Source organism: Oncorhynchus kisutch, linkage group LG13 (genome assembly GCF_002021735.2).
Source record: "Oncorhynchus kisutch isolate 150728-3 linkage group LG13, Okis_V2, whole genome shotgun sequence".
NCBI classification, from domain to species: Eukaryota; Metazoa; Chordata; class Actinopteri; order Salmoniformes; family Salmonidae; genus Oncorhynchus; species Oncorhynchus kisutch.
In genome coordinates this window covers 45,825,262-45,834,362 of record NC_034186.2, presented here as the reverse complement: position 1 = coordinate 45,834,362, position 9,101 = coordinate 45,825,262, and the positions used below count along the sequence as shown (strand labels likewise).

Below are 9,101 nucleotides of genomic sequence, written 5' to 3'. Positions count from 1 at the left end.
CATATTGGGGTCGAGAACACTAAAACGGCACATAGTGCAAAGCTCGATGTTGGGAAGCCGTGGAGGTGACATTGTGTCTGGTTCTTGGTTACAAACGCGAAACTCAAACGCTGAGTCTACGCCAAGCTCTCATCACATTCAGCGTTGGTCACAAACTAGACCTTTGAAAATATCATTTCAAACCCGAAGTTTAGATACACATGCACAACTCCAACCTTTATGCTCATCTTCCATTGACATTAACAAGGCCTAAGAATTTTTTTTCCCCTCTTGGCTTTTGCCTGAGGCTTCAGCCAGTCTGAATGAGGAAAATATGTTTATTGTGTTCCAGTCCCAACCTATGAAGCTTCTCCAATTCTGTGTTGGGTGTGGTGGAGAGAGTCCAGAGACTACATCAACAGCCAGAGGAACAGTGCTCAACGTCACGCAGATCTGCAGGTCGTGCAACCATGTGAGGAAATGGTTCGGCTAACCTATAATCGGCAGGGTGCCAGCAGGCAATCTGCTTTCTGCTGCCATTTTGGTGTCAGGTTTGGCATGGGTCCTCAGATCCTCAAAAGGTTCTACAGCTGCAACATCGAGAGCATCCTGACTGGTTGCATTACTGCCTGGTACGGCAACTGCTCAGCCTCTGACTGCAAGGCACTACAGAGGGTAGTGCGTATGGCCCAGTACATCACTGGGGCAAAGCTGCCTGCCATCCAGGACCTCTACACCAGGCGGTGTCAGAGGAAGGCCCTAAAAATTGTCAAAGACCCCAGCCACCCCAGTCATAAACAGTACTCTCGACTACCGCATGGCAAGCGATACCGGAGCACCAAGTCTAGGACCAAATGGCTACTCAACAGCTTTTACCCCTAAGCCATAAGACTCCTGAACAGCTAATCAAATGGCTACCTGGACTATTTGTATTTTGTACATAATGTTGCTGCTACCATCTCTTATGACCGAAAATAACTTCTGGACATCAGAAAAGCGATTACTCACCGCGGACTGGAAGAAACTTTTTTCCTTTAACAAGTCTGACGAGAAGGATATATATCCTGCTTTCACTGGAAAAGGCCCAGATCCATGCCTTTTGTATGAAGAAAAGATGCTGGAAAAGGGGATGCAGATCGGGGATCCTTCTGAGAATCCGGAGGCGAGCGAGTAAACGCCAAATGCCTTCCATTCTTCTTGCTAACGTGCAATCATTGGAAAATAAAATTGATGACCTACTATTAAGATGATCCTACCAACGGGACATTATAAACTCTAACACCTTATGTTTCGCCGAGATGTGGCTGAATGAAGATTCAAACAATATAGAGCTAGCGGAATTTTCCATGCACCAGGCAGAACAGAGATGCTACCTCTGGTAAGACGAGGGTTGGGGGTGTGTCTTTTTGTCAATAACAGCTGGTGCGCGATGTCTAATATTAAAGAAGTCTCGAGGTATTGCTCACCTGAGGTAGAGTACCTTATGATAAGCTGCAGACCACATTATCTACCAAGAGTTCTCATTTGTATTCTTCGTAGCCGTCTATTAACCACCACAAAAGGGAGCTGGCACGAAGACCGCTCCAAACCAACTCTATAAGGCTATAAGCAAAGAAGAACATGCTCACCCTGAAGCGGCGCTCCTAGCGGCCGTGGACTTTAATGCAGGCAAACTAATCAGTTTTACTAAATTTTTACCAGCATGTCATGTGCAACAAGGGGGAAAAAAATCCTAGACCACTCCACACACAGATATGCATACAAAGCTCTTCCCCGCCCTCCATTTGGCAAATCTAACCATAATTATATCCTCCTGATTCCTGCTTACAAGCAAAACCTAAAGCAGGAAGTACCAGTGACTCGCTCATTACGGAAGTGGTCAGATGACGCAGATGCTACACTACAGGACTGTTTTGCTAGCACAGACTGGAATATGTTCTGGGATTCATCCAATGGCATTGAGGAATACACCACCTCAGTCATCGGCTTCATCAATAAGTGCATTGATGCCGTCGTCCCCGCAGTGACTGTACGTACATATCCCAACCAGAAGCCATGGATTACAGGCAACATTTGCATTGAGCTAAAGGCTAGAGCTGCCGCTAATCCGGATGCTTATAAGAAATCCCGCTATGCCCTCAGACGAACCATCAATCAAGCAAAGCGTCAATACAGGATTAAGATTGAATCCTACTACACCGGCGAGCACCAGCTGTTCCATATGACTGTGTGATAACGCTCTCGGTAGCCGATGTGAACAAAACCTTTAAACAGGTCATCATTCACAAAACCGCTGGGCCAGAAGGATTACCAGGACGTGTACTCAAAGCATACACGGACCAACTGTCAAGTGTCTTCACTGACATTTTCAAACTCTCCCTGACCGAGTCTGTAATACCTACATGTTTCAAGCAGACCACCATAGTCTCTGTGCCCAAGGAAGGGAAGGTAACCTGCCTAAATAATTACCGCCCCATGGCACTCTCGTCAGTAGCCATGAAGTGCTTTGAAAGGTTGATGTGAGCCATGACCAGCATTATCCTCCCGGACACCCTAGACCCACTCCAATTCGCATACCTTGCCAACAGATCCACAGATGCCACAATCTCAATCGCACTCCACACTGCCCTTTCTCACCTGGACAAAAGGAACACCTATGTGAGAATGCTGTTCATTGACTACAGTTCAGCGTTCAACACCATAGGGCCCTCAAAGCTTATCACTAAGCTAAAGATTCTGGGACTAAACACCTTCCTCTGCAACTGGATCCTGGACTTCCTGACATCACCGATAACAATGAGACAGCCTATAGGGAGGAGGTCAGAGAACTGGCAGTGTGGTGCCAGGACAACAACCTCTCCCTCAATGTGAGCAAGACAAAGGAGCTGATCTTGGACTACAGGAAAAGGTGGGCTGAACAGGCCCCCATTAACATCGACGGGGCTGTAGTGGAGCGGGTCGAGAGTTTCAAGTTCCTCGGTGTCCACATCACCAACAAACTTTCCTGGTCCAAACATACCAAGACAGTTATGAAGAGGGCACAACAAAAGCTTTTCCCCCCTCAGGAGACTGATAAGATTTGGCATGGGTCCCCAGATCCTCAAAAGGTTCTACAGCTGCACCATTGAGAGCATCCTGACCGGTTGCATCACCGCCTGGTATGGCAACTGCTCGGCATCTGACCGTAAGGCGCTACAGAGGGTGGTGTGATCAGCCCAGTACATCACTGGGGCCAAGCTTCCTGCCATCCAGGACCTATGTGATAGTCGGTGTCAGAGGAAAGACCATAAAATTGTCAGACTCCAGTCACCCAAGTTATAGACTGTTTTCTCTGCTACCTCATGGCTAGCGGTACTGGAGCGCCAAGTCTAGGTACCAAAAGGCTCCTCAACAACTTCTACCTCCAAGCCATTAGACTGCTGAACAATTCATAAAAATTGCCACCGGACAATTTACATTGACCCCCCCACTCCCTTTTGTACACTTCTGCTACTCGCTGATTGTTTGTTAGCTATGCATAGGCACTTGTCCCCCACCTACATGTACAAATTACCTCAACTAGTCTGTACCACTGCACACTAACTCGGTACCGGTGCCCCCTGTATATAGCCTCGTTTTTGTTATTCTTATTGTTACTTTTTATTCTTACTTTTTATTTTAGCCTACTTGGTAAATATTTTCTTCTTCTTGAACTGCACTGTTGGTTAAGGGCTTGTAAGTAAGCATTTCACAATAAAGTCTACAGTTGTATTCGGCGCATGTGGCAAAATAAAGTTTGGTATGATTTGAGGTTGTATGCCGACCAAAGTCCTCTGAATGCTCGACAAGATGGGAGTGGCCACCATTCACCGCAGCACATTCTTCCGTCACCTTGAGTCAGCAGTCCTCAAGATATGGGATGTCAAGCAGAGTGGCGCCATCAAAAACCCTCCAGGAAGTGGGTGGAGATCTGGTCTTGGCAGCAGATCGAAGGAGTGATAGTCCCAGGCACTCTGCAAGGTTTGGGACGTTCCCTGCTGTCGAACAGAGAATCAACACGATTTGGAACATAGAAATTGTTCAGGTAAAGAACAATTTCTCTTATACTGTAAAGTCGTTCAACAATTTGCTCTATTGATTTGTCAAATCTGATTTGCTTAATTGCACTGACGTGTATTTGTTTTTTTGTTTATCTTAGAGCAATGAAGTGAAGAGCGGCACATGGAGTGAGCTGGAGGGGTTGAAGAGGAATAAGCAGTTCGTTGACAGATCTTCGCTTGTGGTTGAAACCCTCATCACTCAACATTTATTTTCTTTGTATTATCTTTTACCAGATCTAATGTGTTGTATTCACCTACATTAATTTTACATTTCCACAAACTTCAAAGTGTTTCCTTTCAAATGGTATCAAGAATATCCTTGCTTCAGGTCCTGAGCTACAGGCAGTTAGATTTGAGTATGTCATTTTAGATGAAAATTGAAAATTGAAGGGTTGGAGCCATAAGAGTTTTTTTTTTTTTTACCTGCATCCTCCCCTTCATCTACACTGATTGAAGTAGATTTTACAAGTTACATCAATAATGTATGATAGCTTTCAACTGGATTCACCTAGTCAGTCTGTCTAGCGCAGGTGCTCTTAATGTTTTGTACACTGTGTATGTTTTAATAACCGCTAATGAAAAAGTAAAAACATGTTTGAATTATTTTTATGGTGACATGAATCCCATGTAGGGCATGTTCTCCTCATTTGGGAACCTATTTCTTATCCCATTGACTTCACACGCTGGAATTGGCACATGGTTGTACTGCCCCAGATATCTCCACTTCCAGCTGTGGAACTGTCTGTAGGCAATTGTATCTGAACTTTCTAAAAAGACAGGGGAAATGTTTTTACTATTGGCAGGGGGAGTGCTGTAACATAATTAGATTTTATTATTATATTCGATTTGTAAGGATTCTATTCGTAGATTAACTAGCTCGTGTTGACTATGAACTTTATTGGCATTCTGGGCATATAGTTTTTTGGGGTATCTGTACTTTACTTGAGTATTTATATTTTTGACAACTTTTATGCCACTATTTTATGCCATTATGAACTTTTTTCCCTGACACCCAAAAGTACTTGATACATTTCAAATCCTCAGGAGGGACAGCAAAATGGTCCAATACAGGCACCTATCAATGTAAATGATTGTTATCCCTACTGCCTCTGATCTGGCAGACTCACTTAACACAAATACTGCGTTTGGAAATCATGTCTGAGTGTGGGAGTGTGCCCTTCTCTGTCCCTTAATAAAAAATGTTTTACATTTTCTTTATGTATAGCATAAACTTTAACTTTTTGTATTATTAAAGTATGATCATTTAGTCATTTTTCCACCACTGTACTTTTTAAACCAGATACTTTTAGACTCTTACTCAAGGAGTATTTTACTGGGTGACTTTCACTTTTACCTGAGTAATTTTCTTGCTTTTACTCAAGTATAACAATCAAGTACTTTTTCCACCACTGGGGGTACTTTAGGGGTACACAGGGTCGAGCAAAATTCAGTTGGTGGTACAGTAACCAAAAAAAAACGTTTGTAACCACTTTTGTAGGCCGTGCGCAGCACACTGACATTCAGGCAGACAGTGGGGAAGCCAGAATGTTGAGTTACACAACCCACCCCATCCTCTGTCATCATGGACGTTGTCTGCAGGTATTCCTGACAGCACACAGACTAATGGCATGGGAATACACCTGCTGCACGAGCACCTACAACAAGTTATTGTGATATGGTTCAAGACATAGTTACGAAGGAAGTGACATTATAGGGTGTATTCTCAGTAGCAAACTAGCTAGCCATATTACCAATCAACATTCCCCACACGTGGAGCCGCATCCTGCACTACAAGTTCAATCCCAGCACGCTCTCGGTGCCTTGCTTTGGGCTCAAATCGAAACAGAAATCTGATCCCTGCCTCAGCTGCCTGCTCTGTTACCACCACCTCATCTTTATCAGATTCTCCAAACAGGTCAGGCTCAGGGGAGACAGAGTTCCTGCTCTGCTCGGAGATGCTGCTTTTGTCTGAGATTGACATTTATTATCTGGTGGATGTTTCCTCTGCAGTGATACGCTAGCTGGCAAGGCTAGTTAGCTGGCTAAAATAGCTAGCTAGGCTTCTCACATCGGAAGTGCCTCTCTCCCTGGCACTCGCTTTGTTTGGTAGCTCTGCGTACAGTCCTTACCATGATGGGCCCCTGCCCGTGCTTGCTGGTCTTTTTTGTTGTAAAATTAGCTGGCTAGGCTAGCTGGCTGATTAAAATAGTTCACGTTAACTGGCTAGCTAGTTTGCTGGCAAAGATCATGTTAACTGCATATAACATTATTTGATAACTGGATAGATGTGGTTATATATATATTTTTTTAAACTTTGCTTTACTTTAATGTAGCTGTAAGCTAAGTATTGATAGCAACTGGCTGACTCTTGAAGTGCTAACGTAACGTTAGCAGGCTGGTATGGCTAACATTAGCAGGCTAGTTGGCTAGCAATCTTGCAAGCTGATTTGTAACAATATATTCATAAAGTATTTGCTTGTAAATTGGCTGAAAATGTAATTGAAACCAGTAGTCATGAGTGCATGCGATTTGGTTTAATTTGAAATGATACATTTGAAGATATTTCTGTCGAATTTTACATTATAGGAAATTAGCTGGCTTACCGGGTCCTCCATATGACGTCACACCCCGCAAATGTTTTTTCCCGGCATGACTTCGGCATTCTTCAGCCTTCTACGGATTTCTGATCAGTTTTATGTCATAACTCGAAAAATAGAAAAGTGAGGTGTAACTTTATATTGGGATGCAAATCCATATGTTACATGTGGTTACATTTATCCTACTTACCCCTTAATTGGAGGTGTTTAGGGCCTGTAATGTGTTTTCTCCAGATAATTCATTTTCTTTCTCCAACAACGATCTCTATCAGCAAAGTGAAATTAGGAATTTGCACAAAAAAAGAAAAAGAAAGAAAAACACCACACGGAGCAAAATTCTACACAGGCTAAAGGCTAATTGTGTCTGAAATGAGGTTTTAAGCTACTGAAATAACAGAGAACATAGTGTACAGAGAAAGGGGCTGAGATACGGGAGGGGGGGGGGGACTAGGGGAATAAGCCTAGGTCAAACGCCACTCACAGATTAGCATGCAGACTCCCCCGAAGCACTTGTGTGTTGTCTTTACCTCACAGAGGACTGAGTCTGCTGATCATACCGATAGCCAACTCCCTGCACAAATGGCTTCATTCTCATGTGCCTATCTGAGTGAAGTGAAGAGAGAAAGTGTACACGTGCATATTGAATGTGGTTGATGGATTCAGCCCGGGCCCTGAGAGAAGGGGTTGGGCTGCGACCGCTCTAAGACTAATTGGACGATTAAGAGCTTTGAGGGGGCAGCCATTTATTGGTCTTTCCTGACCGGATAAAGATGCACTTTATTAATAGGCCACACACTCAGCAGTACTGTTTTTCATTTAAACGTGGGGCCTCTCTTTCTCTTCTCTCCCTGATGAGCAAAGGCACACAGTGCCGTCTGCCATAGAGAAGTGAGGAGAAGTGGGAGCGACCGAGTGCAGTGCAGAGATAAACATGTATGGATACTTATTTCCAGTAGTCACAGGAGCTTGACATATGTGATTGTCTGGAAAAGAGAAAGTGAGGAGAAGGTTGCCACATTCTCCTCAAATGTTGATTGGTTAAAGCCGCATTCCAGCCGGTGTCTATTCCACAAGTTACCACCAGCTAAATATATGACGCTAAAATGCCTATTTACTCTGTTCCATCTGACTGTGCAATCCACTGTCTCATCAGCCCAGCCAGGAACTTTATAAACTTGATCTCCACTATAAAAAAAACATCTAGACATTATCTTACATTTATTTTAGGCTAACATTTAGTTTTCAACCGCTGAGATTTGAATAAAATTTGCGGCCTGTCTCTCTGACATTTGCAACATTGTTTCAATATTCAAATTCGATCTCCAGCTGTCACATAGTAATGAACAGGTCGGGAGACAGACAGGCAGGCAGCGTTTCTCAGCCACTCGAAATCATGAAATAGGCTGGCATCATTTGTATGGATATATACAAGAAAATTTAACAAAGTGAAAATAGTTTGCAGTCTTTCCAGCTTCAGTTTCAAGTAATTGTGTTTGTTATGTTGTTGGCTAGCTCCTCTGAACAACAGTGTCCCGACGAGCGAGTACATTTTCTATGCCAAGCGAAATCGCGCCTCATTAGCTCATTGCAATGGATGTGTCCAAATAAATGTTACTAGAAAACAGCTTGAACAAATGCAAATGTGGCTACTTTGCTCTTATTTGCATGACTGTACAGTGCATTAAGAAAGTATTCAGACCCCTTGACTTTTTCCACATTTGTTACAGCCTTATTCTAAAATGGATTCAATTGTTTTTTCCCTCATCAATCTAAACACAATAGCCCATAATGACAAAGCAAAAACAGGTTTTTAGAAATTGGTGCAAATGTATTAAAAATAAAAAACAGATATCAAATTGACTTAAGTATTCAGACCCTTTACTCAGTACTTTGCTGAAGCATCTATGACAGCGATTACAAGTCTTATTGGGAATGATTTTACAAGCTTTGCACACCTGTATTTGGGTAGTTTTTCTCATTCTTCTCTGCAGATCCTCTCAAGCTCTGTCAGGTTGGATGGGGAGCGTCGCTGCACATCTATTTTCAGGTCTCTCTGGAGATGTTCGATTGGGTTCAAGTCCGGGCTCTGGCTGGGCCACTCAAGGAAATTCAGAGACCTGTTCCGAAGCAGCTCCTGCGTTGCCTTGGCTGTGTGCTTAGGGTTGTTGTCCTGTTGGAAGGTGAACCTTTCCCCCACAGTCTGAGGTCATGAGCACTTTGGATCAGGTTTTTCATCAAGGATCTCTCTGTACATCTTTCGCTCGATCCTGACTAGTCTCCCAGTACCTGCCACTGAAAAACATCCCCACAGCATGAAGCTGCCACCATCATACTTCCCTGTAGGGGTGGTGCCAGGTTTCCTCCAGACGTGATGCTTTCAGGCCAAATAGTTCAATCTTGGTTTTATCAAACCAGAGAATCAGAGAAAATATCAAAGGCTGCACTG

General features: G+C 43.5%; 1 long non-coding RNA gene across 1 annotated transcript; it reads left to right on the top strand.

The window, feature by feature from the left end:
* Positions 1-3,787: 3,787 nt before the first annotated feature.
* On the top strand, positions 3,788-5,326 carry LOC116376696 (uncharacterized). Its single transcript, XR_004212130.1, has 2 exons — positions 3,788-4,042; positions 4,157-5,326. It is a non-coding gene; the product is annotated as an uncharacterized LOC116376696 (long non-coding RNA).
* Positions 5,327-9,101: the final 3,775 nt, after the last annotated feature.